Genomic DNA, 25,690 nt, shown 5'->3' with positions numbered 1-25,690 from the left:
GAGGACTGCCGCCAGCTCCACCTAATACAAAGAAAAGACTGCAAGCTCCATTTTTGCTTTGGGCGGGGGATACCGAGCTGGACTTGGGAGTGAGCAGAAACCTTTTATCTCAACATGTGACCTCTCTGAGCCTCAGTTTCCTATCTTGCCAGAATGTTAGAAGGATGAAAAAGTATGTAAAAACTTTGTAAAGCTTAAAAAGTGCTGTATAAATGTCAGCTATTATTTCTTCCCCAAATCTCTTTATCATATTCATTATTAACAGATACCAGAAGATCTTAAGTGTTCACTACCTACCTACGTTCATATAACGTGTAACAGTACAAACGTTGAGATGAATCATAGATTTTTAGAGTGGGAAGGAACTTTAGTGTACAGTGTGACAAAGTGCTTTGGATCCAGGAACTGGATGATTTGGGAGGGGGGTGAGGGGGTGGAGAAGCAAGAAACAAAAGAGAATGTGGGTGGCAAAAGCAGGATGTTCCCCACAATGTCAGGTGTATAACTCAGACACTCAGAGCTGCAGTGAGACTTTAAAGATCCCCAGAGACCCAGAGAACTGAATTGCTTTGTCCAAGATCCCACAGGCAAAAGAAGAAAGAGACCTAACTAGAAATGGCTTCCAGGTCACTTTTCCCAGGACTGACACAAAAATATGAGCCAGGAGGCATTTCTCTGGCTCTGCTGGGAGGCCTTTAGGAGTCTTGGTGGCGGCTTCTACTCTCACCTCATCCTCTCCTTGGAAACTCAAGCCTACCCTCAGGTGCCCGTGGACAGGCTCTCCATGCAGTGCTGGCTACCTGCTACAAAATCATGGCCTGAGCTGGAATAGCAGAATTCAGTAGTTGGCCATGAGCCTGACACTGATACCAGGAGTCAGGGTAAGCGGGGCCCCAGGAGTAATCAGGCCAAGCTTGCCATCACACAGTGCTGATGGCCCAGGCCCAGGGTCACAGACCAGGACTAGAATGGGGGGTTCTGATTCCAAGGCTCCAGAGTTCCTCAGGGTTCACAATGCTGCTTCTTTTCATTTTAGAGCTGGACTTGGAAACTCTAGGATTCGTTATGAAAATTTCTGGGAAACAGCATCTACCTACTGAACTCAGAAAAATATTCTCAATGTACTGTTTTCCAAAATATTCTTTTCCACCATTTTCTAGCTTTGGATAAAGACAAAAAGATAAAGACTTCCTTTAACTTTCTTTCAATTATTAAGATTATTAAGAAAATTATCAGAAGCTCTAAGAAAACAGTGCTGCAGTGTCAATTCAGGTACAGGGAAAAGAGCACCAACTTTGTAGTTCTGGGTTCCAATTCAGCTTCAGACAGGGAATGTGTGGCCTTGGCAAAGCCACCAAATTCCCAGGCTTGTTTCATTTCTAAAATGACCAGCTGTCAGCTCAAGGCCTGTTCAACTCTAGGTCTATGCTCCTATGATTCCTTTCAGACAAGAAAACCCTCAAAGTTTTCCTTGCAAACAGTCCAAATAAAAACCTCTGCAGTAAGACATGCTGTTTTCTAGATTATCCAACTGTACTGCTTAACTTCTGGAGATTTACGTGCGGGAGCACCTTAGGAGAAATGGTGATACCAAGCATTCTCTTGCTTGCATAGTAGCAGTATTTGGGCCCACTTTTCAATGCCAATTTAAGAGAGTAGACTGATGGCTCCAGTCAGGCATAAATCTGATTGGTTCTGAGGATCAAGGAAGCACACAGTCAGAGGACTTTTGTCCTTGTACAACTTTATTTTTTAATAGGAAAAAACAAAATGCAAACCTTAACTCTTGGGTTTGTACTGAAGACTCATCTTCAGCAAGAAATCTTCCTTTTTATTTTCAAGGCTTCCTGTAACATACATGGAAGCATCTATAGCTTTGCCCTGCAGACTGATCTAGCCTTGGAGCCTTGTTCCACAAAAATGATTCTCCAGGTTAAATGTTAGAATGGGCAGTGGCGGAAGCCCTCTTCCCACTCAACTGCTACAATCTCTTTTTCTCCCATCCTATGTGTGGTATGCAATTTGTGTTTTATTGGGAATTGTAATAGCATCAATAAATATATGAATTGTTTGGAGCTTCAATGAGAAAAGTTAAAGAAACTCAACTCCTAGCTCTACCCCCACACCCAACAAAGAAGGAAAGAAGGAAGAAATCAAAGGAAATAAGCATTTATTAAATGATTACTCATTTCTAGGAGCAGTTAGGTGGTGCCACAGCGCACAGAGCACCTGGAATCAGGAAGACGCATCTTCCTGGGTCCAAATCAGGTCTCAGACAATTACTAGCTGGGTGACCTTGGGCAAGTCATTTAACCCTGTTTGCCTCCGTTTCCTCGTCTGTAAAATGAGTTAGAGAAAGAAATGGCAAACCACTCCAGTATCTTTGCCAAGAAAACCACAAATGGGGTCACAGAGAGTCAGACATGGCTAAAAAACAAGTGAACTGAAAACCTTTACTATTTGCCAGGTACTATGCTAAACACTTTACAAATATAATTTTATTTGATCCTCGCCACAACCCCGAGAGGCAGATGTTATTATTATCCCCATTTTACAGTTGAGGAAATTGAGGCAAAGAGAGAAGTGACTTGTCTGGAGTTACACAGTTAGGAAGTATCTGAGGCTATGTCTGAACTCAGGTCTTCCTGACTCCAGGCCTAGTGCTATATCCACTGCAGCACCACCTGGCACCTCATCAAGGTAGATTATGTCATCTATTTAAATAAAAAGATATTTTACAAGCATTTATAAGTGTGTGCCATGTACCAGGTACTATGCAAAGCACTTCACAAATGTTATTTCATTTATCTTCATGATAGCCCTGCTTTAGGCAAATGAACTTGAGTTTTTCTGCATCATGGGGCACATGTCACCTATCCCAGTAGAGAGAGTGGCAGGCCTGGAGTCAGGAAGACCTACGTTCAATTCAACTAAGCTTAGTCGGCCTCAGCTTCCTTAACTGTAAAACAGGGATCATAAGAGCACTTGAAGATTGGAAGCAGTTCTAAGTTTCAGGAAAGAGAAAGTGTTTGTGCTATTTGGTAATTTTAAAAGAAATCCTGATGAATCTTTCAATCAATGAAAAGTGATAAATTGGCTTTATTTTCTTTTCTCCTTCAATGACAGGGAGTTCCTGGAGTAGAACTTCATCTTGCAGAGGTTCACAAATAGCAGAGTTTGAATGACTTTAAATGAATCAAGATCAGTTAAATCTCTCCTAGGTCTCAGTCCTCACAAGTACATTTATTTACCAAAAAATAAAAGCTCAATGACTTTGTTGAAGGCTTTCTTTACTGAGATAGTGTTTTGTTCCAGTTTTCTCCCTTTCAAAACATCAACATTATCTCATCAGTTAAAAATACAGTAGGCATTAGGTACAGTTTTCCTCCACGGGATTTTTATCACCAGAAATGAGGTTGAACAAATCCTTCCTCCACAAGAGTGCTAATGCGTCACAATTTTCTAGTGAAAAGAATATCTGTATAACAGAAATTAATCTAGTCTTAAGAATTCAGTTCTAAACACTGATCTCTTGTTTAAATGTGAACACTATAGCAATAGATTATTAAAATTGAAAAGTATGTCACATATAATATGGGATATGTAAATTGGAACACACCTTTAATGCTGGACCAAACTAAAAAATGATATTTTAAAAGCTTACTATATCAAAAGTCCTGAGAAAAGTAAAACACATCACATTATAATCTTCCCAGAGCATTGTATGAAGACTCAGGTTAAGTACAGGTTAGGAGGTAAGGGAACCAACTAAGGAAAAACACTCAGACATACTGATGCTAGCCTCTTACTAATGGGAGTGTCCTATATGCAATGAAACCGTAGCTTCAGCTATCCTGAGGTACTCTACCTCCTTACTGTGAAAATTAACACGGATGATTTTTTAGATCAACTACTAGTTCCATGTGGCATATTCTAACTGCTCTAGTATATGGCTTTTCTTCTCTATTCCCCTTTCTACCACCCAAGTTCAGATCCTCCTCATCATACTATGCCTGCTTGGATTCCAGTAATGACCTTGTCTTACCTGGCCTTCTCAGTTTGGGGTCTTCTTTCTCACACAATGCCTTAGCTACTTGTAGTCAAGAAGTCAATTGCGGAGCTCTAGGTAATCATAACCATGACTACACATACCCAACTCCAACTCCAACTGGCATGTCCAAGTTGGATTGATTCCAGGGGTGTAAGGATGGTTCAACATTAGAGAAACAATCAATAAAATCTTGACCCAAACCCAAACATATAAAGTCACATGATCATATTACATATGATCCTGGGCAAGTAATTTAAACTTCTTGCTTCAGTTTCATCTGTAAAGAGGAAACAATAATAACACCTACTTCCAAGGTGTTGTGAGGATGAAATGACATATTTGTAGCTTTTTGTAAATCTTAAAGTTTTATACATATATATAAAACTTGTGTGTATATATGTATATATATACAAGAAAGCTATTATTATTATTATATTATTAATTTTTATGATCTTTGTTCATAGACCGCTATAGGTTAACTCAAAGGACAATGGGGAACAAAATGGTAGATCTAAGTAGGGTGCAGCACTTTACCAATGATGAATTGCTTGAAAGACAATGGCGATAAAAGACATCTAAGGCACATATTACTAAGAAAGACTGTGAGCCTTGAATGTAGCAAGCGCTAGGAGCAGACAGTTGCACTGATATCCACAAATTAGTAAAAGACTAAGTGGAAGGCCTCCAACATGTTGGGTACAGTCTCCCCGAAGAAGTTAGAGAAGTTCACGAATAACAACCAAAAAACATGAGGCAATGGGATAGGTTGCAATTTGTAGCAGGTGAGGGAATATACCAACTGACATCATAATGGCTCCACCGAAGTCTCAAAGAATATGTGCCTGGGAAGACTCTCTATTTTAGGAGTACAGATGCTCAATATATAGCTGTTGATTTACTACTAGTCTTCTGAGATGAAGGAGACACTTTTTACAAGCTGGGAAACTTCTAAGTCTGTAACATGAGTCTGAAATCAATGAAGAGTGGGGCTGTGCTCATGAAGAACACGGAGCCTGCAAACTGGGTTTTCAAGTTTCCGGGCCAAGAATTGGGACCTACTGTGCTTTTATAAGATCAAAGAAACAGCCCACACACTGGACAAAAACGTCATCATAGGCCAAGAACACACAGGACCATTTTGTAGAAGACTGAGCTAAAACATGGCCTTTTACCCTCCTGAGAATAATTGGGCCTAGGTTTTATGTCACAGGTTTGCTGTGATAATACAGTTGTATTTTACAAGATTCCAATGTTCCATCCAATGCAATGACCAATTATAGACAGCTCCAGACGACAGGACATAAAGCATGCTGCCCAAGTCCCTGACAGAGAGGTAACCGTCTCAAGAGGTAGAAAAGGACAAGCACTTCTCGATACTGTAGAAATTTGTTTTGTTTAACTACGTACATTTATTACAAGAGCTTTATTTTTCTTTTGGTTCCCTCAATGGTGGGGGAAGGGGAAGGAGAGAAAGGAGAGAAGAGGCAGGAATACAGTTGTCCAAAAAATGAAAGAAGAAAAGAAAAAGAGGGTCATAAACATATTTTGAAAAAAAAATGCCCAGGAGAATAACAGGTAAGAAGGAATCACAGATGAGAAGGGGATCTTTGAAAGCAACACGCTGAATTTTATACACACACAAACACACCCATTTTTAATAAAAACAAGCCGCATAAAACAATTTCAAGCACAATATTCTTTCTAGCTTTCAACTGTATTTTCTTTTCCCCCAATTACATATCTCACAATATTCTTTTCATGTTCTACTACGCATATGGAAATGCTCATTTTATCTGTTAAGAACAAAACAAACTAAAATCAAGAATATGCGTCATATAAAAATGCCCCCTCCCCACAGAGTTAGCATATCCTATTCAGCCAAAGTAACATGTTCCTACAGTGCTAGCATACTTGAATATAATATGGCATTCGTGTCCAACATAAAAGGTGAGATGCACCTGAAAAGTAGGACTGGTGGGAAAATCCATCTGAGCTCACACTATCACAGTGCAATTTGCTCTCCAGCATTGGGCCCAGCCATTTGGCATGTCCATTCCCTGCAGCTAATGAGCTGTGACAACTTGAGATTAGTCATCAAAACTCAGAACAGCCATTAAGAGCTAAATAGAATGGATGCCGCATGCTACAGCGCACTGCGATTTGTTAGCTCCTGAAAAACCGGATTTCGTGACAGTTTGCAACTGGATTATTTAACAGCAGTTAGGAAGTGGTCTATGTTTCTAGAAACTAGAGGGTAAGCCCACCAGGAAACTTCCATTCATATAGAACACACTTTGAATCTAAAGTCAGTTTTTCCACTCTAATAATCTTAGATGTGACAATCGATTTCAAAATTTATAATTAATGGTAAAAAAAAAAATCCCCCAATTATCACTGTCCCTTTAGAGAAATGTTTAGAATATGAGTCAACTATTCCAGAGAGTAAATGTCATAATGATTCAGAGCTATTTGAGGAGAGTAGCATGCGGTTTATAAGTATACAACATAGATAATTAGTACTGAAAGCAACAAATTAAGATAATTATGATTACAATTATTCCACTAAGGGTTTACTCTGATGCTTCACCATGGTATGGAAGTGACTGTGGATTCTTGAAGTCTGTGCTTCAAGAAATGTGTGTTTGTGATCACAAACTATAGTAGGTCCTCTCTTCCAAGGTGGAAAAGCTTTAGTATAAACCAGAGAAGGGACCAATCTAGCTAAGTATGGAAAGGCTCATCAGTAAGAGGAGTACAGGATGGCACTGAGCTTTGGAGAACAGTTACTCTCAAAGATCATCCATTAAGTTGTCAAGGAGCTGTCAACAGAACTGATAGAGACAGTATCCCAACCAACAAAAGCACAGATGCTACAGGCATTATTGTAATTTTATGGTTAAAAAAAGAAGATTTGATTGAGATCTTCTGTTTCTTATATGACTGAAGTTATCTCCAGTATCCCTCTTGTCCCAGAGGGCCATCCCATGTAACAAATAGTATTTTTTTAAAGAGGAAAATAATTCAACACAACTGACTGATACTTCAGAAAAAGTTGAAAACCCTGTGCAAAGTCTAACACCTGGAGACCTTCTACCTCCACAAGGGAGTGGGTTGGGGGCATCCTCTCAATTCTTCATTCAAGTCGTGCTTGATATTTATAACTGTTCCACTCACTTTTGACACAAGTGTGTCATTTTTGATCATTTACATTATCACAGTTTCCATGTACATTGTTTTCTTTACTCTGCCTGCTTCCCTCTGCATCAGCTCATATAGATTGTTTTAAACTTCTCTGTATTCACCATGCACATCATTTCTTACAACACAGTGATATTCCACTGTATTAATATACCATGATTTGTTTAACCATTCGCCAACTAATAGGCATCTACTTTGTTTTCAATTCTTAGATATCAAATAAGTGCTGTTACGAATGTTTCAGTGCATATGGGGATCTTCTTATCGGTGGTTTCCTAGGGGTATAAGCCCAGTAATGGGGTCTCTGATTCAAAGAGTATGGACAATTTTGTCACTTTACTTACATAATTCCAGACTGCTTTCCCAAATACATAGTTTTATCACTTCACAGCTCTACCAATAAAGTATGTTTGTGTATTTTATATTTTGGAAGGTAACCTCTTTCTTTTTGTTCTCGGTTTTGTTATAGAAGGAGGTTGTGGTACATGGGTAAAAGAAGGGGTGTGTGAGGACTTTAAGTACTTTCTCATTCAACATATTTTTCAAAACCTCTGGAAGTTAGGAAAGATGAGTGGGTGTGCCCCCAAAGCTCTTCCCCACAGCCAAAAAAATCAAAACTAAGGGTGTAGCCTAGTTAGTCTTGGCATGTGGGAGGGCAGGGAGGATAAAGGAAGGGGATCTTAGAAAAGAAAGGGGGCATTCAGAACTCTCTCCCTGACCTTCCCCATAACAATAGCCAGCATTTACATAGCATGTTGGCAGTTAAGTGGTACAGTGGATAGGGTGAGGAGTCAGGAGGACCTGAGTTCAAAATCTGGCCTCAGACACCTAGTAGCTATGTGACCCTGGGCAAGTCACTTCACCTTGTTTGCCTCAGTTTCCTCATCTGTAAAATGAGCTGGAGAAGGGAATGGCAAACCACTCCAGTATCTTTGCCAAGAAAACCCCAAATAGAGTCACAAAGAGTCCTACACACCTGAAAAACAACTAAACAACAAGAGCACCTGAAGGTTTGCAAAGTGTTTTACATGTTACCTCATTTGTTCCTACAACAACCTTATGGGATATTATCTCCATTTTACAGAGGAGGAAACTGAGACTGGGAGAGGTTTCATAGGTAGTAGACGACTGAAGTAGGATTTGAATTCAACCATTGTACCACGTAGCTGCTCCAACTTTGTCCAGCTCTTTCACCTTGACCACCTCTCAGGATTATATTTTTTAAAAGTGACTTTAGATAATGTGCACAAGACCTCATTTTAATGCAATTACTCTATTGATGTGGCATTGTCCTACTGAAAGCAAAGGTGCTCACTTTAAAAACCACACAAAAGGGGAAATTTCACTTTAAGTGGAAATAAATTCCAAGAATCACAAGGTTGGAGAGACACGAAAGGCAGAGGGAACAGACCCACTGAAATAGTGAAGTGAGAATGCAGATTCTGGAAAAACAAGACCTCTCTAAGTATAACTCAGGAAACAAGGACCATTCTAAAGATAAACCAGAAAGTATAATATGTTTACTTTGTCTTTGCTTCTAATGTCCAATTCTTTATTTTCCCTTCTCTTTCTGAATTCTGTGAATGATTATTGGGCATATTCACCACTTACATATCTTTAGCTGTAACTTCCCTTTGTAAGTTAAGGAAGCTGCAAACTAGGGGAAAAAGTCCTGAAAGCAAAACTTTACTGTGAACAGTTTTCTATCCTGTGCAATCTATAGAACTCCATCAACTTACTAAGTTTTATGTTTGAACAAAATGAATTACAATTTCATGTATAATCAAATAAAAGCAAATTCTGATGTAACTAACAATGAACAGTATCAAGAGAAGCATATTTTTTGGGGAAATGCATGATATCAGTTTTTAAATGAGTACCTGTCGTCAGTGCCTTAATTTTCCTACAGCCTAAGGATGGCATTAGCTTCCTGAGCTACATACCAAAGGCCTCAGAGAAGGGGATAACAATTAACTAATTCCCAAGAGAGCTGACTGTTTCTGCATCAATCGAAAGGCTTAAAGATATTAGAGGTAAGATTACTGGCCTGGCCAGGAATGTTTCAATATACAAATCTTACATCCATTTGGGTAATAACATCAGCTTTCTGAAATTCAGATATACTTTTAAAATGTAAACACACCTTAATTAATTAAGAGTCATCAGTGATCTAAAAAAACCTCAACCCAAACCAAATCAATCCAATCCATTGTCCACACGTCAGCCTTTCATATATCAGAAGACAGCTCTTATGTCCCCTCTCTGCCCTTTCCCTTCCCCAGGCTCCTCTCCATTTGGGTCATTCTCTTCTGTATGTACTTCAGGTGATCAATCTTCTTCCACAAATGTCTCACACAAAGAATTGACTATAATACCCCAGATACAGTCTGCCCAGGGTAGATAACACAGCAGTATTGTCACCTCACAAGGTCAGGCCACAATGTTTCTTTTAATTCGAGCAACATGTCATACCATAGACGTGAATGAAGTCTGGTCAATCAAACAAACAAGCATTCATTAAGGGCTTTCTGTGTGCTAAGCTCTGGGTACACAGAGCAAAACAGTCGTTGACTTCTCAATGAGCTTATATTCTAATGAGGACAACAACATGTACATGTATATAAAGATCCATATAAGAAACTCACAGAGTAGATGGAAGATATCCTTTGAAGGGAAAGCATGGAGAGAGAGAGAGAGAGAGAGAGAGAGAGAGAGAGAGAGAGAGAGAGAGAGAGTGTGTGTGTGTGTGTGTGTGTGTGTGTGTAGGCCTCCTGAAGAAGGTGGTCCTGAATCCTAAAGAAGCCAGTGATTCTAAGAGGCAGAAGTGAGGAGAGAAAGCATTTCAGGATTGGAGGATGTTCAATGGAAAGAGGGAGATGAAATGTTGTATGTGAAAAACAGCCAAAAGGCCAGGATGACTTTAAATATATTTAATCCTAGATGTAATGGGGAGCTGCTGGTGTTTACTGACCAGAGAAGTGACAGGATCAGACCTACAATTTTCAAAAAATTACTTTGGTAGCTATGTGGAAGACAGATGAGAGGAGGGGTCTTAGAACAGAGTTGTGTCCTGAAGGAAGAAGAGGGATTCTCTGAAAGGTGAGCAAAGAAGGAGCATATTCAAGGCATGGGGGAAAGTCAGCACAAAAGCACAGATATAGAACATGAAATATTTATCATTTGTGAGGAAGAGAGAGAAGACCAGTTTGGATGGATCACAGACTACAGAAGAGGGAGTAATGTACAAGGCTGGAAAGACAGATTGGGGCAAGGCTGTGAAAAGTTTTAAAAACTAAACAGAAGAATTTATATTTTATCCTAGAGCTAATGGTGAACCCAATGGAGTTCACCAAGTAGGGGAGTAAATATGGTCTAATGTGCATTTAAGGAAATTAACTTTGGCAGCTGTGCACAGGATGAACTAGGTGAGAACCAATGAGGGCATAAGCTGCACTGAGAGCTACATAGGTGGAGAGAAATGGTTGGTAGCGAGAGATGTTGTAAGGTAGAAATGGCAAATTTGGCAACTGATTTCATTTGTGGGGTGAGAAAGAGTGAGGACAAGAGGATTATGCCAAGGTTGCAAAGCTGGATAACTGGAAGGATGGGACTGGAAGGATTACTAGAAGTAATGGGATAGTTTGGAAGAAGAGTTATTTTGGGTGTTCAGTTTCTAACAAAAATGAGACTCGTGCATAGACATAAATGGGCCTATGGAGCTGAGGAGATCACCAAACAGAATCGTGCAAAGAGAAAAAGAGGCCAGAGGATGGAGCCTTGGAGCATAACCAAAGCTAGTGACCATGATACAAATGAAGATCCAGCAAAGGATAATGAAGACAGATCAGACGGGCAGGATGAGGACCAAGAGAGAGCGTCTCAAAAAACCAGAAACAAAAGAGTGTATGGTAGGAAAAGGTGAACAACTGTGTCAAAATGCTTCAGAGAGGTCAAGAAATTTAGAGAAGACCATTAGATATGGCAACTAAGTAAGAGACAACTGGTTTCTTTGCTGTTTAAGTAAACCATTATGTCATCAGCATATAGCAACAAGGTGCCAAGGTTGTCCACTACATCCCAGGCCATCGTCAGTCATCCTGACTTCTATCTTGCCACTAGACTTTGATGACTCCCTCTGAAAGAGAGAGTAAGGCTGACTACTTTGTGCAACTCTGTCTCACTTACATCCTATTCACACTCAAATTAAGACACTGCCCCTCTTCAAAAATGAAGAATGGACAGTAACACTTTTGCCTATGAACGAGTGAATTTTTAAAAAGCATTTAGTAAATGCTTACCATTTGCCACTGTGGTAAATGCTAGGGACACAAATACAAAAACAAAGATGTCTGCCTTCAAGAAACTTACAGTCTAATGTGGGAGACAAAACACAAATTGGAGTGGTGGCCTGGGGGAAGAGGTGGGAGTGGGAAGACAGCACTCTAGTTGAGAAAATTACAAGGATAGTGACTGGAGCCACAAGAGAAAAGATGTCAGTCCACCCAAGAACAATGGCCGACTTGATGTGATTGTGGTTCCTAGAACCTAAAGAGGGCAGGAAAAGTGGTGGAGAGAGGTATACACAGCAAGGGGAGAGGGGGAGGGAGAAAAATTTGGAACTCAAAATTTGTTTTACACTTACTAGTATTTTATTTTTTTCCAGTTACATGGAAAGATAGTTTTCAACAATCATTTTGGTAAGATTTTGAATTTCAAATTTTTCTCCCTGTCTTCCCTACCCCCACTCACCAAGACAGCAAGCAATCTGATATAGGTACAACTCAAAATCTTATAAAAATGAATGCGAAAAATTGTCTTTACACTTATAATTGGGGAAAAAATAAAATACTATTTAAAGAAAGAAAAAGTAAAAAACAATATTGGCCTAAAGGTTTCCTTTTTTGCTTTATCCTTCCTTAGTTTAGATATTAGGTTTTTATTTATCTTATTAAAAAAGCATGGTACAATGCTTTCTTTTTCAATTTTGGAGAATAACATATAGTATGGGCATTCATTTTTCTTTAAAATTCTAATAAAATTCTCAGACAAATCCATATAGAACAAGATTCTCCCTCACCCTTGGGAATTCCTTTATAGATAGTTCTATTTGTTTTCTGTAATTGCTTTAAGATGTCTATTTGGTGTTCTGCTGGTTTGAGTATTTCATATTTTAGGTAATCCTCTATTTCTTTTGAGTTCTCAGTTTTGAGAGTAGAAAACTTTGCAGCATGCACACACACACAGACACACACGTGTGTGCGCACACAAATACATGCAAAGCAGTAAATGCTCATGGACTGACTGGCTAGCTGAACCCAGGCTGGCATATTACAGTGATCACTGTGCCCCTTTGCAAATGCTCCCAAACTGACCCCTCAATAATAAATCCCATAATTTTGCCAGGAATTCAAATCAGTCTGTAGTCTTAAGCAGGATTTTTCTGCAACAGGTATTAACATTGCTTTGCATTTTGCTAAACTAATATTTATCAAATATTTGAACACTGCTTTTGTTACTGTTAGCTAAATATTTTGGGAGCTCATGCAGTTAGAAGGTACAGGTTGCCAACTTTGTTAAGTAAAGAACTAGAAATTGTAATAAGCTTAGGGTTTTTCCTGGGGTGGTATCCTATGTAATGGCAAAGATTTGTTATCATTGTAAAATAGTTATGCTGTGACTAGGAAGTAACTGTAATCTGAAAAATTTGAACAAAACTTTTGGTCTGGGGTATCTTCTGATACTTGTAAATTCCAAGTGTCATTCATTGGCTGCCTGTGCTTTAAAGAAGCCCTATAACTTTGCTCTATGCCTTCTCTAGAGCCCTTCATATATATGATCTTCCATACTAGGATTTTTCATGCCAGAAATTTCCAGTAACAAGTTGAGTTCAGGGTTTGGGGAAGGGGAACTCAAGGATAAGACTCATTGATCCTTGTCATTTCCCTCCTGGTGGCATCAGAAATGGGTACCCAGACACGAGTGAACAAGAACTCCCTATAAAACCCATGACTTGGGAAATAATTAAAAACCTAAGTGTTCCACTCAGTGACACAGGAGGACAATGACAGGTTGGTATGACCTGGATAAACAAAGAACAGAGGGTAGCCTCTGGCAAGACCATTGATGATCCATTTTTCCAAGCCATAATCTGAAGATCAATGCAGCCAAGGTGTCAGTAATATAAGACTTGGTGGTACATTTGTCCTCTCCTGCACTCCCTTCTCCCCATCCCCTCCATCCCCTTCTTGCCCCCTGGCGTTATGGAACTTTAATTTATTTTCTTGGTTCCTGTTTGCCTCCTGTGAGCCCTTGGTTTTCCAATGAATCCATCAAGCAACAAGAACTCATTAAGCCCCTGCTATGTGCCAGTTGCTGGGGATCCAATATGAAGAATGAAACAATCTTTATCACAAAGAGTTTACCTTCTAATGTGGGAGACAAGTACATATAGAGAGCTCTGCAGGAATGGCAGGAGTCTAGGAGGTCCCAATGAGATCTAATGTCTTCCTGTGTGAGACCACGACACGCACCCAGGATTTGCTGCATTCACTGGCTGATGTGACTGTTTGGTGTAAGCTTCCATATTCCCAAAGGGCTACAATGGAGTTTATTTTCTTCTGTAGACGAAAGAAGCCAGTCTCCATTGATAGTCATATCTCATATTATAAAGTAAAACTTCAGCTACTGAATTCACGGAGTTCTGGTTCTTCCTTGTTCAGTCTGTTTTACTCCCTGATTTTTCTATTTTTAAACTTGTACCAAATAGTTTTGATGATTAATAATTTACAACATGTAATTTGGGGTCTGTAAATGCCATTCTCCCTTCATATTCTCCACCACTATTTCCTTTAATAGTAGATCTTTTGTTCCTCCAAAGGAATTTTGTTATTATTTTGTCTGGCTCTGGAAAGTAACCCTTTGGTAGCTAGTAACAACACTAAATTTGTAAACTAATTTAGAATCATCATTTTTGTTATATTGGCAGGGTCTAGCCATGATCACACTTAATATTCCTCCAGTTATTTATGGCATTCTTTATTTTTCCAAGGAGAATTTTAGAATCATATCTATACAGGTTTTCAGTGTGCTCCTTCATGGGCTGACTTCTAAACATTTTATGCATTTTGTAGATATTTTGAATGATATTTTGTTATTATTTCTTCTAGATTTTTGTTATTGATAGCAAGCTTAAAGCTTAAGGCTGCTTTCAGCTTTTAAACTTTTGGGACACTATATAACAATTCTGTTAATTCTCTGCTTTGCTGAAGGTATTAACTAGCTCCATTAATTTCTCTGCTGATTCTCATTGGATCTAAGGAAACTTTCTTGCCATCAATAAATAGGATTCATCTCCTTTGCTGGGATTGTTTTGCCTTTAATGTTATTCTCTTGTTTTTAGTGCTACTGCTAGCACTGCTAAAATTACTGCAAATAATAGTGAGGAAAGGAGGCACCCATGCGCCTCCTTCCTATATTTAATGGGGTAGCTTCATGTCAGGGCTTCACTACTTTTTTGTATCATGTTTGCTCACCTGTTTTGGAGAGTTTTTGTTTTTGTAAAACATAAATGAGGGCTGTACTTTGTTAAAGGCTTTCTCCTCGTCTAAAGAGATAATCCAGTGATTTTAAATGGTTTTGTTTTTAATAGGACTATGTTAATTTTGCTTTCCTAACATTGACCCATCCCACCATTCCTAGTAAAAATTCAAGCTTGATTATAAGGAATACTTTTTAGGGATGTATTGCTGTAGTCTTTTTGCCAGGATTTCATTTGAAATTTAGTATGTAGATTCATTAATGATATGGGCCTATAGTTCTTTTCTCTTGCTTTATTATTTCCTGATGTTAAGATTTTGTCTCATAAAAATAGTCTGTCTTCTTTCTCGATTTTTGAGAATAAGTTGTATAACAGATGTTTTAATATGTAAGTAACATGTATTTAAAAGTTTGATGGAATTCTCCTGTAGATTCACCCATCTAGACAGAGCTCCCCCACCCCCACCTTTGGTAGTTAACCTTTAAATTAGTTTAATCCCTTTGTCTAAAGTTTAATTATTTAAGATCTTTATTTAGAGTTCTGTTAAGAGCCATATATATATATATATATATATATATATATTTTAGAAAATCTTCAATTTCTTTTAATTGCTTAGTTTTTTTGTGGCAAACAACTAGTAGATTCTGGTAATATTTTCTGTTTCCTATTTGTTGTTATTACACCTTGCTCATTTAAAAAAATTATTAACTTCATATTCCTGCTTTTTATATAATCAAGTTAGGTAGAGGTTTATTGATTTTGCTATTTTTAAAAGAAGCAGCTTATAATTTGACCACTTCTATAGTCCTTTTCTTTTCCAATCTACTTATTTCACCTCTAATTTTCAAGTTTTCCTCCCTTAAGCTTTTTTTTTTTTTTTTACTTATATGCTGAATTTTCCATTTTTAAAATTACACAGTCAGCTAATCTTCTCTTTTTCTAATTTGCTAATTATTGTTCTCAGGGATATAATTTTTCTCCCGAGGACTGCTTTATTTGTGCCCTAGAGATTTTGGTATGCCATCTTATATTTATCACTGCCTTTTACACAGTTATTATTTTATAATTTGTTTTTTGATTTACTATAATATAGAGTATTCATTTCCCATGCTACATCTATATCTTTGTGCTCCTTGTATTTTCTTGGGGGGACAGAAGAAGATGTTTATTTTTACACTTAAAGCAGGTGTGGTGCTCACTAGGAACACCCACCTGCTCCTTGTATTAATAACTATTTTCTTTTACTGCATTATGGCCTGTAAAGGAGATTTAACATTTCTGCTTTTTGATACTACATTCTCTGTGCCCTAGTACATATGATCTAGTTTTGTAAAGATATTTATGTATCTTGATAAACCTTAGAATATATACTACCTGGGGGGGAAACTATCTATTTGGCAGGGATTTCTGGGGAAAATGGAAAGCAGAATTTCAGAAATCAGGGTGAGTCTAAGATCTTGAAAACCATATACCACAGCAAAAAAACCCAACAAAACAAACAGATGTGACCTGAATACTCAAAGTCATACCAGTAAAAAAAAAAAAAAAAAAGGAAGAGAATCAAATAGGCAGCTTTCACAGCTTAAGGTGGGAAGATGAATTCTTAGCCAAACAAATGGAAAACCGAAGACAAAACAGATCATTTCAATGAGAAGGAATCAAAAAGCCTTTGCAGCACAAACAAAATGAACACAACTAAGACAAGAAAGTCACCGACTGGGAAAAATTCTTTGTATCCAATATCTCTGATAAGGGCCTGATTTATAAGATGACAGAAAGGAAACTAATAGAAATATTTAAAACCAAAGGCTATTTTCCCAATGGGTACGTCCAAAAAAGAAAAACTCCAAACTATTAACAATCACATGAAAGACTGTTTCAAATCACTAAAAGGAGAATGAAAATGAAAACCACCCTGTGGTTTCACCTCTCATGTAGCAAACTGGCAAAGATGATAAAAGATGGAAATAGACAATCTTGGAGGGGTTGTAGAAATACAATGCAATGACGATGGAGTTATGAATTGGTCTAATTTTTCTGAAAAGCAATGTGAAATTATGCAAAGAAAAATATCCATACTTTTTTTACCCAGAGGTTTCATTACTAGTCATAGACCTCAAGATCAATGATAAATATAAAGGCCTGAAAAATACAAAATAATGATACTTTTTGTATGTGCATAATATATGCATTTTTTGTAGTAGCCACAGCTAGGTGGTGCAGTGGTTGAAGCATTGGACCTGGAGTCAGAACACTTGATTTCAAATCAGGCTTTAGTCACTCACTAGCTATGTGCCCTTTGGTAAGTCACTTAAACCTCTCTGTGCCTCAATTTCTTCATCTGTAAAATGGGGATAAAAATAACACCAACCTCTCACAGTTGCTGTAAGGATCAATTGAAATAACATTTGGAAAAGTGCTCAGTAGAGTGGCTGGAATATATTCGGTGCTTAATACTTCTTTCCTTCTTTCCAAAGAACTGGAACTAAGTAGAAGCCTGGTGACTGGGAGACATGTAAACAAATTGAGGTACATGAATGCAATGTAATTGTGCTATAAGAAATAACGAGCATGTTCTAGGATTGTATCCCCAAGAGATCATAAAAATGGGAAAGGCTGCTACATGTACAAAAATATTTATAGCAGCTCTCTTTGTGGTGGCCAAAAACTGGAAATCAAAGGGATGCCCATCAACTGGGGAATGGCTGAACAAGTTTTGGTATATGAATGTAATGGAATACTATTGTACTATAAGAAATGATGAACAGGAAGACTTCAGGGAGGCCTGGAAGGACTTATATGAACTGATGCTGAGTGAAAGGAGCAGAACCAGGAGAACTTTGTGCACAGCAACGACCACAGTGTGCCAGGAATTTTTCTGGTAGACTTAGAACTTCATTGACATGCAAGGACTTTTAAAATTCCCAATGGTCTTTTAAGGCAAAATACCTTTCATACCCAGAGAAAGAACTTTGGAGTTCAATCGCAGAATGTAGCAGATCATTTTCTTTTGTTTTACATTTTGGTTTGTTAGATGATTTCTCCCATTCATTTTAATTCTTCTATACAACATGACTACAGTGAAAATGTATTTAATAGGAATGTATGTACAGAACCTATATAAAATTGCATGCTGTCTCAGAAAGGGAGGGGGGGAGGTAGAGAAAAAAATAATCTAAGTTATATGGTAGTGATTGTAGAACACTGAAATAAATAAAATTAATCAATTTTTTTAAAAAAAGAAATAATGAGCATGATAAACAGGGAGAAGTATGGTACACCTTGTATAAACTGATTTAGAGCTCAGTAGCAGAAGGAAAACTGTACACATGACAACTGAAATGGGCATATGGGCAACAAAAACTACGGAATAATGAAAAGCAAATGCTCTGAAAAGTTAATGATCCAGGTTGGCCTCAAAGATGAGACATGAAAAGGTGCTTCCTGGTCTTCTTTTTTAGAGGTGAGGGATTATAGATGTGCAACGCAGCATATGATGTCAGGTCTTTTTAACATGTTTGTTTGTTCTGCTGAACTCTTTCCCCCCTCTTTCTTATACTGTGTTCTATATAGAGACAGGGGCAGCTAGGTGGTGCAGTGGATGGAACACCAGTGCAGGAGTCAGGAGGACCTAAGTTCAAATTTCACCTCTGACACTTGACACTCATTAGCTATGTGACCTTGGGCAAGTCACTTAACCCCAACTGCCTCTTCCTGGGTCATCTCCAGTCATCCTGATAAATATCTGGTCACTGGATCCAGATGGCTCTGGAGGAGAAGTGAGGCTGGTGACTTGCACAGCCCTCCCTCACTCAAAACAAAGTCAAGTGCAAGTTACATCATCATTTCTCTGATGGCATGGTCTTCTTTGGCAATGAAGGATGAACACACACATGCACGCACACACCTCTATATAGAGTTGGTTTTCTGGGAGACACAAAAGATAGTTCTCCCTTTCTGTGAATTTGCATTACAATTTGGGCAGGGGCAGAGGTGGCAGCAACAGTGGGAGAGCCTCATACCAGAGGTCCTCCACTCCTGGCACTAAAACCACTTGGGTTTTGGGCAGCAGAGTGTCATAGCCCATGAGGGGAAGGGGAAGTCTGTGGAAGGGTCCACTTACATTAAGCGAGACCTCGATGTATTGGGAAAAGTAGGTGATGCTAAAACAGATATCAATAAAATTTAAAAACAAAAACCAAAAATGTACATCTTCCAAGGCTGGCTTTCCAGAATAGCACCCACCAGAGCCAAAATCAACTGGGGAAAACAACACACATACATGCTCTCTGGTAGTGATCTCCTACCAACAAACGAAAGTATTCAAGAAGAACAAATGAGCCCCAAAGAGATGGAGACCTTCACATTACACTTGGGCCACTGATTTTTCCACTTGCTTTGTAGAAACAGAATAGCCAGCTTTTTCATATAAACCTATTTATAGCAAGGAAAAAGTGACACAAGAGGCCAAAGTGACAGAGCAGAAAAGCTGACGGAGGAGGACAAGGGGGCCAGTCTACCTCCACTTGAAGACTGCCTATAGAGGAGTCTGGCTTACTTCAAAATAAGTCTCACTGTTAAGTTCAATTGTGAAGAATCACACTGAGCCTAGGGCTACATCTCTACAATTTCTACCCAATGCTCTTAGTTCCCTTCTCTGGGACCAACCAAAAGTAATTTCATCACTCTTCCACATAACAACCCTCCCAATACTTAGCCAACTTAACCCCCTTTTCTGGAGGCTATACATTTGCTTCAACTGCTCTTCATAGGACATGGTTCTGAATCTCACCAACCTGCTCACCTGAGGTGATCTCTCTGGTGACTATAACAGACTGCCTTGGAGGGTAGAAAATATTTCTTTCATGTGTATTTGGGGACTGGAGCAAGAATCTGAATTCTTGCAGAAATTCTGTACCCTTTGAAATCATCATCGGTATACCATCATGAAGGAACATCACTCAAGGCAGTTCTGCATTCTGGGTGGGTCTTCAGAGTAGAGTGTCTATATACAATGAAAAGATGACCAGATTATGCAGTTGGTAACCTTTGTCTTTTTAAATGAAGACGAGTAAGGCCTAGGTAAGAATTGAGTCAAAAGATGGCATGATTTGCCAGTCCCTTCTTGACCTTTTGTCTTGCCACTAGACTCTGGGTGACCAGAGGAGGGCGCAGCTCTGCCTCACAGGAGAGTCAAGACATAAAGTTCATGATATCGTGGGTTCTCTTCAATAAGGAAGGACCACCACCAACAATCATAAAATAGATGTGTACTGGAATCCATAAAATAGGATCTAGACATAAACAGAGCACCAGGAGAGCCACAAACTGTTCTATGAAATGAACAACATCTTCTCTTAACCAACAGCGTCTGTAACCTTGTTTTGAACATATTTTGACAAGTGTATTTCAACATGCTTGGATTCTTTTGTAATTCTATGCATTTTAAGACTTTTTCTGAAAGGGAGTAACTAGGCTTTACCAGCCTGGTTGTTCAAAGGGGATCAATGCACAACAAAGATAAAGTATCCCTGAGTTATTGTAAAAAGCAAAGCCCAAAACTTTACAAGGTCGTTCTAACATAGGGAGAAAAGGGAAACCTGGACCTGTGTGAGCCTGCTAAAATCTCTCTGGGCCTTCATTTCTTTGCTTGTAAAATGAGGGGCAAAAGCAATATTGCTAATATATACTGGAATAAAAATGTCAAATAAAATATTAGCAAAGAGGCTACAGCAACACATAAAAAAGATTACATGTTATGATGAGGTTGGTTTTATACCAGAATGCAGTGCTGCTTTAATATTAGGAAAACTATCAACATAATAGATCATATTAGTAACAAAAATGACAAAAATTCTATCATTATATCAATACAGAAAAGAATTTTGACAAACTACAATATCCATTTCCATACTGTAAATAGTATTTATCTAAAACCAAGAGTGAGCATTACACATAATGAGGATAAACTAGAGGTCTTATCAACAAGATCAAGGGTCAAGCAAAGATGTCCATTATCATCACTATTATTTGATACAGTTCTAGAAATGCTTGTTATAACAATCAGATGGAAAAAAACTGAGGGAATAGGCATAAAGAGGAAATAAAATGAATGCATTTTGCAGATGATATGATGGTTTACTTAGAGAACCTTTGAGACTCAACTAAAATTTAATTGAAACAATTTTAGCACAGTTGCAGGACATAAAACAAATCCATATAAATCTTTAGCATTGTGTATATTTGCAATTTGTACGACAAAACACAGCAGGAAGAAATAGAAAGGGAAATTCCATTTAAAATAACTACAGAATGTATGAAATTCTTGGGCTTCTACCTACCAAGACATACATAGGTACTATACATATACAACTACAAAACCTTCTTTATGGAAACAAAGGCCAAAAGAATTGGGATACTATTACTTGCTTCTGAGTAGGACAAGAAAATATAATAACAATACTACCTAAATTAATTTACTAATTCAGTGCTATGCCAATCGAACTACCAAAGGATTACTTTATAGAGCTAGGGAAAAAATTATTTGGGCAGAACAAAAAGTCGAAAATTCCAAGGAAAATTGCCAGAAAAAAATGGAAAGCAAGGGAATCTGGCAGTGTCAAATCTCAAACTATACTACAGAAAAGTATACCTCAAAACTTTGAAACTGGTTGAAAAAAAGAGAGAAAAGCCAATTGATGGAATAGATTAGATATACAAAACACAAAAGACAACAAAAGCAGTAGTCTCGTGCTTGATAAATTCAAAGATCCCAACTACTGGAATAAGGGCTCACTATGTGATAAAAAATGCTGGGAAAACTGGAAAGTAGTCTGGCAGAAATTAGATTTAGACCAGCACCTCATAACATATGCCAAGGTAAGCTCCAAATCACATAGTATAACAGGTCACATCATAACCAAAATAGAAGAATAATAAAACTATGGATAGGGAAGAGTTTAATGACCAAATAAAGGGCAGAGAGGATCCCAGAAAATGAAGAACTTTGATAATATAAAATCAATAACTTTGTACACAAATAAATCCAATGCAGTTAAAATGAAAAGCAAATAGCTGAGGGGAAAATCTTTCCAGCAAGTTTCTCTGATAAAAGTCACATTGCCAAGGCATGAGAAACAGATTCAAATTTATAAGAACAAGAGTCATTTCCTAAAAGGTGAGTGGGCAAAGGACATGAAAGTATATGTTTCAAAGGAAGAAATCCAACCTATCAACAGTCATGAAAAAAATGCTTCAAATCACTAACAATGAAGAGAAATACAAATGAAAGCAACTTTCAGGTTGGCTAAGTTGACAAAAAAGGAAAATGACAAATGATGGAGGGATTTAAAGAAAATTTGCATAGTGAGGGACTGCTGGTGGAGCTGTGAATTGATCTGGCTATTCTGGAAGGCAATTTTGAACTATGCCTTAAAAGTTATTAAACTGGGCATGCTTTTTGACCCAGCAAACCACTACAGGGTCTATGCTCCAAAGAGATAAAAGAAAGAGAAAAAAGAAATACAAAAATATTTATAGCAGTTCTCTTTGTACTGGCAAAGAACTGGAAACTGAGGGGGTGCCCATCAACTGGGGAATGACCAAACTAATGATGGTATATGAATGTAACAGAATACTGTGCTGTAAGAAATGATAAAAGGGATGTTTTCAGAAAAATCTGGAAAGATAGATACGCACTGAAGAAGAATGAAGTGGATAGCAATCAATATAACAAGAGCAGGAGGAAAAAAACTTGGAAAAACTTAAGAACTCATCAATGAGATGATCACCCATGACTCCAGAAGACTTACAATGAAGGATGCTACCCATCTACTGACTGAGAAGTGATGAAATCCAGATGCAGAATGATATACGTTTTTGGACATGGCCTATGTAGGACTGTGTTTTGCTTGACTATGTATATTTGTTACAAGATATTTTTCTTTCCTTTTATTTTTTTTTTGTGGGGGAAGGAGAGGGAAGTACATAGGAAGGAGAGAAAGACTAGTGATAGAACTCTCCCTCTCCCCATACTCAAAATGAGATTATAACAGAAGGAAAGCCAAAAGGAATTACAGATAGCAGGATGGCTTTTAAAGTTATATGCTGAATTTATAATGAACTTAAAAAAGAAATGCAAAGGTTACATACATAATGCAACTTTGTGGTTTCACACACAATCAGCTCCTTCTGCTTCATTTTATTTTGTGTTTGTTTTAAGTTCATGTAAAAAAGAAAAAATATGTTTTTAAATGAAATGAGATTGAACTAGATGACTTCCGAGGTTATTTCCAGCTCTAAATCTATGATTCTATGACTTGAAGGGGGTAAGTACAGGAAAATATTGTTGGATTAATATCCTACTGTTTTGTCTACTTGTGATAACAAAACTCTGAATGTACAATGAAAATTTTTTCTTGAATATTCAAAGTCATCCAAAGTGGTAAAACAATAATAGCAAGTGATAGATCTGGACCTTTTTTGAAAAGAATGGCTCTTCAATTTGGAGCTGTGTCCAAAGGGCTATCAAACTGTACATAGCCTTTGACCCAGCAATACCGCTGCCAGGACTGCATCCCCCAAGAGATCATAAACATGGGAAAAGGACCCACAAGTACAAAAACATTTATCGTGTTGGCCAAGAACTGGAATTTGAGGGGATGCCCATCAACTGGGGAATGGCTGGACAACTTGTAGTATATGAATGGAATGGAATACTACTGTGCTATAAGAAATGATGAGCAGGCAGACTTCAGAAAAACCTGGAAAGACTTACATGAACTGATACTGAGTGAAGTGAGCAGAACTAGGAGAACATTGTACACAGTAACAACTACATTGTGAGAAAATCAACTTTTATAGACTTAGCTCTTAGCAGTACAAAGATCTAAGACAATTCCAAGAGACTCACGATGGAAAATGTCATCCACATCCAGAGAAAGAACTATGGAGTCTGAATGCAGATCAAAGCAAACTATTATCTCTCTTTTTTTTTGTTTCTTCTTTCTTGTGTTTTTCCCCTTTTGGCTCTAACTCTTCTTTACAATATGACTAACGTAGAAATACGTACATGTATAGACTATATCAGACTGCATGCTCTCTTGGGGAGAGAGGGGGAAAAATTTATTAAAATCTTATAAAAGTGAATGTTGAAAATTAAAAATAAAAAAATAAATAAAATTAAAAAAAAAAAGAATGGCTCTTGGCTGAAGGCTCATAGGACATACTTAGTACTGGTTTAATGATAAAATGAAAAGATAGGTTATCTATTAATCTGTAAATGCAGCTTAACTGCCCTTCAGAAGACTGGTTTTTGTTATTTCATAATGAGCGCTGGCATTAGAAGTCAAGTCAACAAATCATGAAGTTATGGAAAATTTGTGTATCTTTTTGAAAGAGAATTCATTTTCAGCCTCAGTATACCCTGGACAGTTTTTACAGTACTGATGAACTAGGTGATCCAGGCCAACTTCTACTGTTGGGAGGCAGTATGGTAACAGAGGAAAGAAAGCTCAACCTGGAGTCACCAGATCTGAATTTCAGTCCTGTAGGATTGGGCAGGTTATGACTCTCAGAGTCTCAGTTTCCTCATCTGTAAAATGACCACTAAGGTTCCTAACAGCTCTAGATCTTTGACCTTGAAGGTACCACTACATCAAGTGCCTTGGGGCTTAAGAATAAGGACAGGTTGACTGTTTTGGCATCTACTAATGCTTCAGTTTTCCATAAAATAAAACCTCTGGCAAATGAAAATACATTCCTTTAGTTTCCAAATGTCATATGCTTGCCTGTTGCCTACAGAAGGTAAGCTACTATAGATTTAAAAAAAAAACCTTCCCTATCATCTTCTTATATTTTTCTTAAAAGATCATTTCATAACCAAAGCTTCTCTGGAGTACAGCAGTTCTGTTGCTAGATAATTGCAGCACTTACCCTGAGGAAGCCAACTGAGTGACTGTAAATACTTTTATTAGCTTCTTTCCCCTCATTGTTACCTGACTGATTCAAGCTATGAAACAGTACATTCTTCATAATATTACACATTACTACAGAAGAGATTTTATGAGAAAGTTGATCCAACATTGCAGTACTTTATGGAGAGTATTTTTCATCTTCATATAACATATGAGATGCAGTTTTTTAATGTGGCTTGTGCCTGGAATTCTGCTCCAAATCAAACGGCAAGGAGAAAGTGGTGGTCTGGTGATAGGTCTACACTGGAGCGATCAATGGCTGGTGCGGAATTTGTAGGTTCTGGGGTGGACCTTCCTCAAAGTGATGGAGTATGGCACCTTCAAGCACCATCATGTACCTTAACTTCAAGTGAGAAAGAAGAATGGATAAAATCTGACAAGGAGGTGTACCACTGCAAATAAAGCAAAACTTAGGGAGAAAAATGATTTGAGTGGTTGAGAAAAGCTATGTGAGAAAAGGCTTCTTTGACTCTTTATTCATTCATCAGTTTAGCAGGAAGGCATACACAGGCTTTTGACAAAGTCCATGTCACTGGGTGCAGGCAGTCACACTGCTGTGAGACTCATTTTCATTTTGTAAGACTAAGACAAATGCCCAGGGTTTGCAGATGCCATGGACTTGTTCCAAGAATGCAAGTGGCTGAGTCCCAGCTGGGGTAGTCTGTTGTCACCCCACTACCTATAGCAGGATTTGGAGAGCCATCACAGCATAACCCAGGGATGGGGAATCTGCGGCCTCAAGACCACATGTGGCCCTCTAGGTCCTCAAGTGCTTGAAGTCTGGATTCAGTCAAAGGGCCACACTTGAGGACCCAAAGGGCCACATGTGGCCTTGAGGTCACAGATTCCCCACCCCTGCCACAATCCAGTGACCACAGGAAATAAACTGGAATTGCAGAATTCCAGAGCTAAACAGGACCTCAGAGGGCT

General features: G+C 38.2%; 1 protein-coding gene across 3 annotated transcripts in view; it reads right to left on the bottom strand.

The window, feature by feature from the left end:
• Positions 1-25,690, bottom strand: part of APOOL (apolipoprotein O like) — a 116,729-nt gene that overhangs the window by 59,136 nt on the left and 31,903 nt on the right. The window lies entirely within an intron of this gene.

This window comes from Notamacropus eugenii, chromosome X (assembly GCF_028372415.1).
Source record: "Notamacropus eugenii isolate mMacEug1 chromosome X, mMacEug1.pri_v2, whole genome shotgun sequence".
In the NCBI taxonomy this organism is placed as follows: domain Eukaryota; kingdom Metazoa; phylum Chordata; class Mammalia; order Diprotodontia; family Macropodidae; genus Notamacropus; species Notamacropus eugenii.
This window is presented reverse-complemented; position numbering and strand designations above follow the sequence as displayed.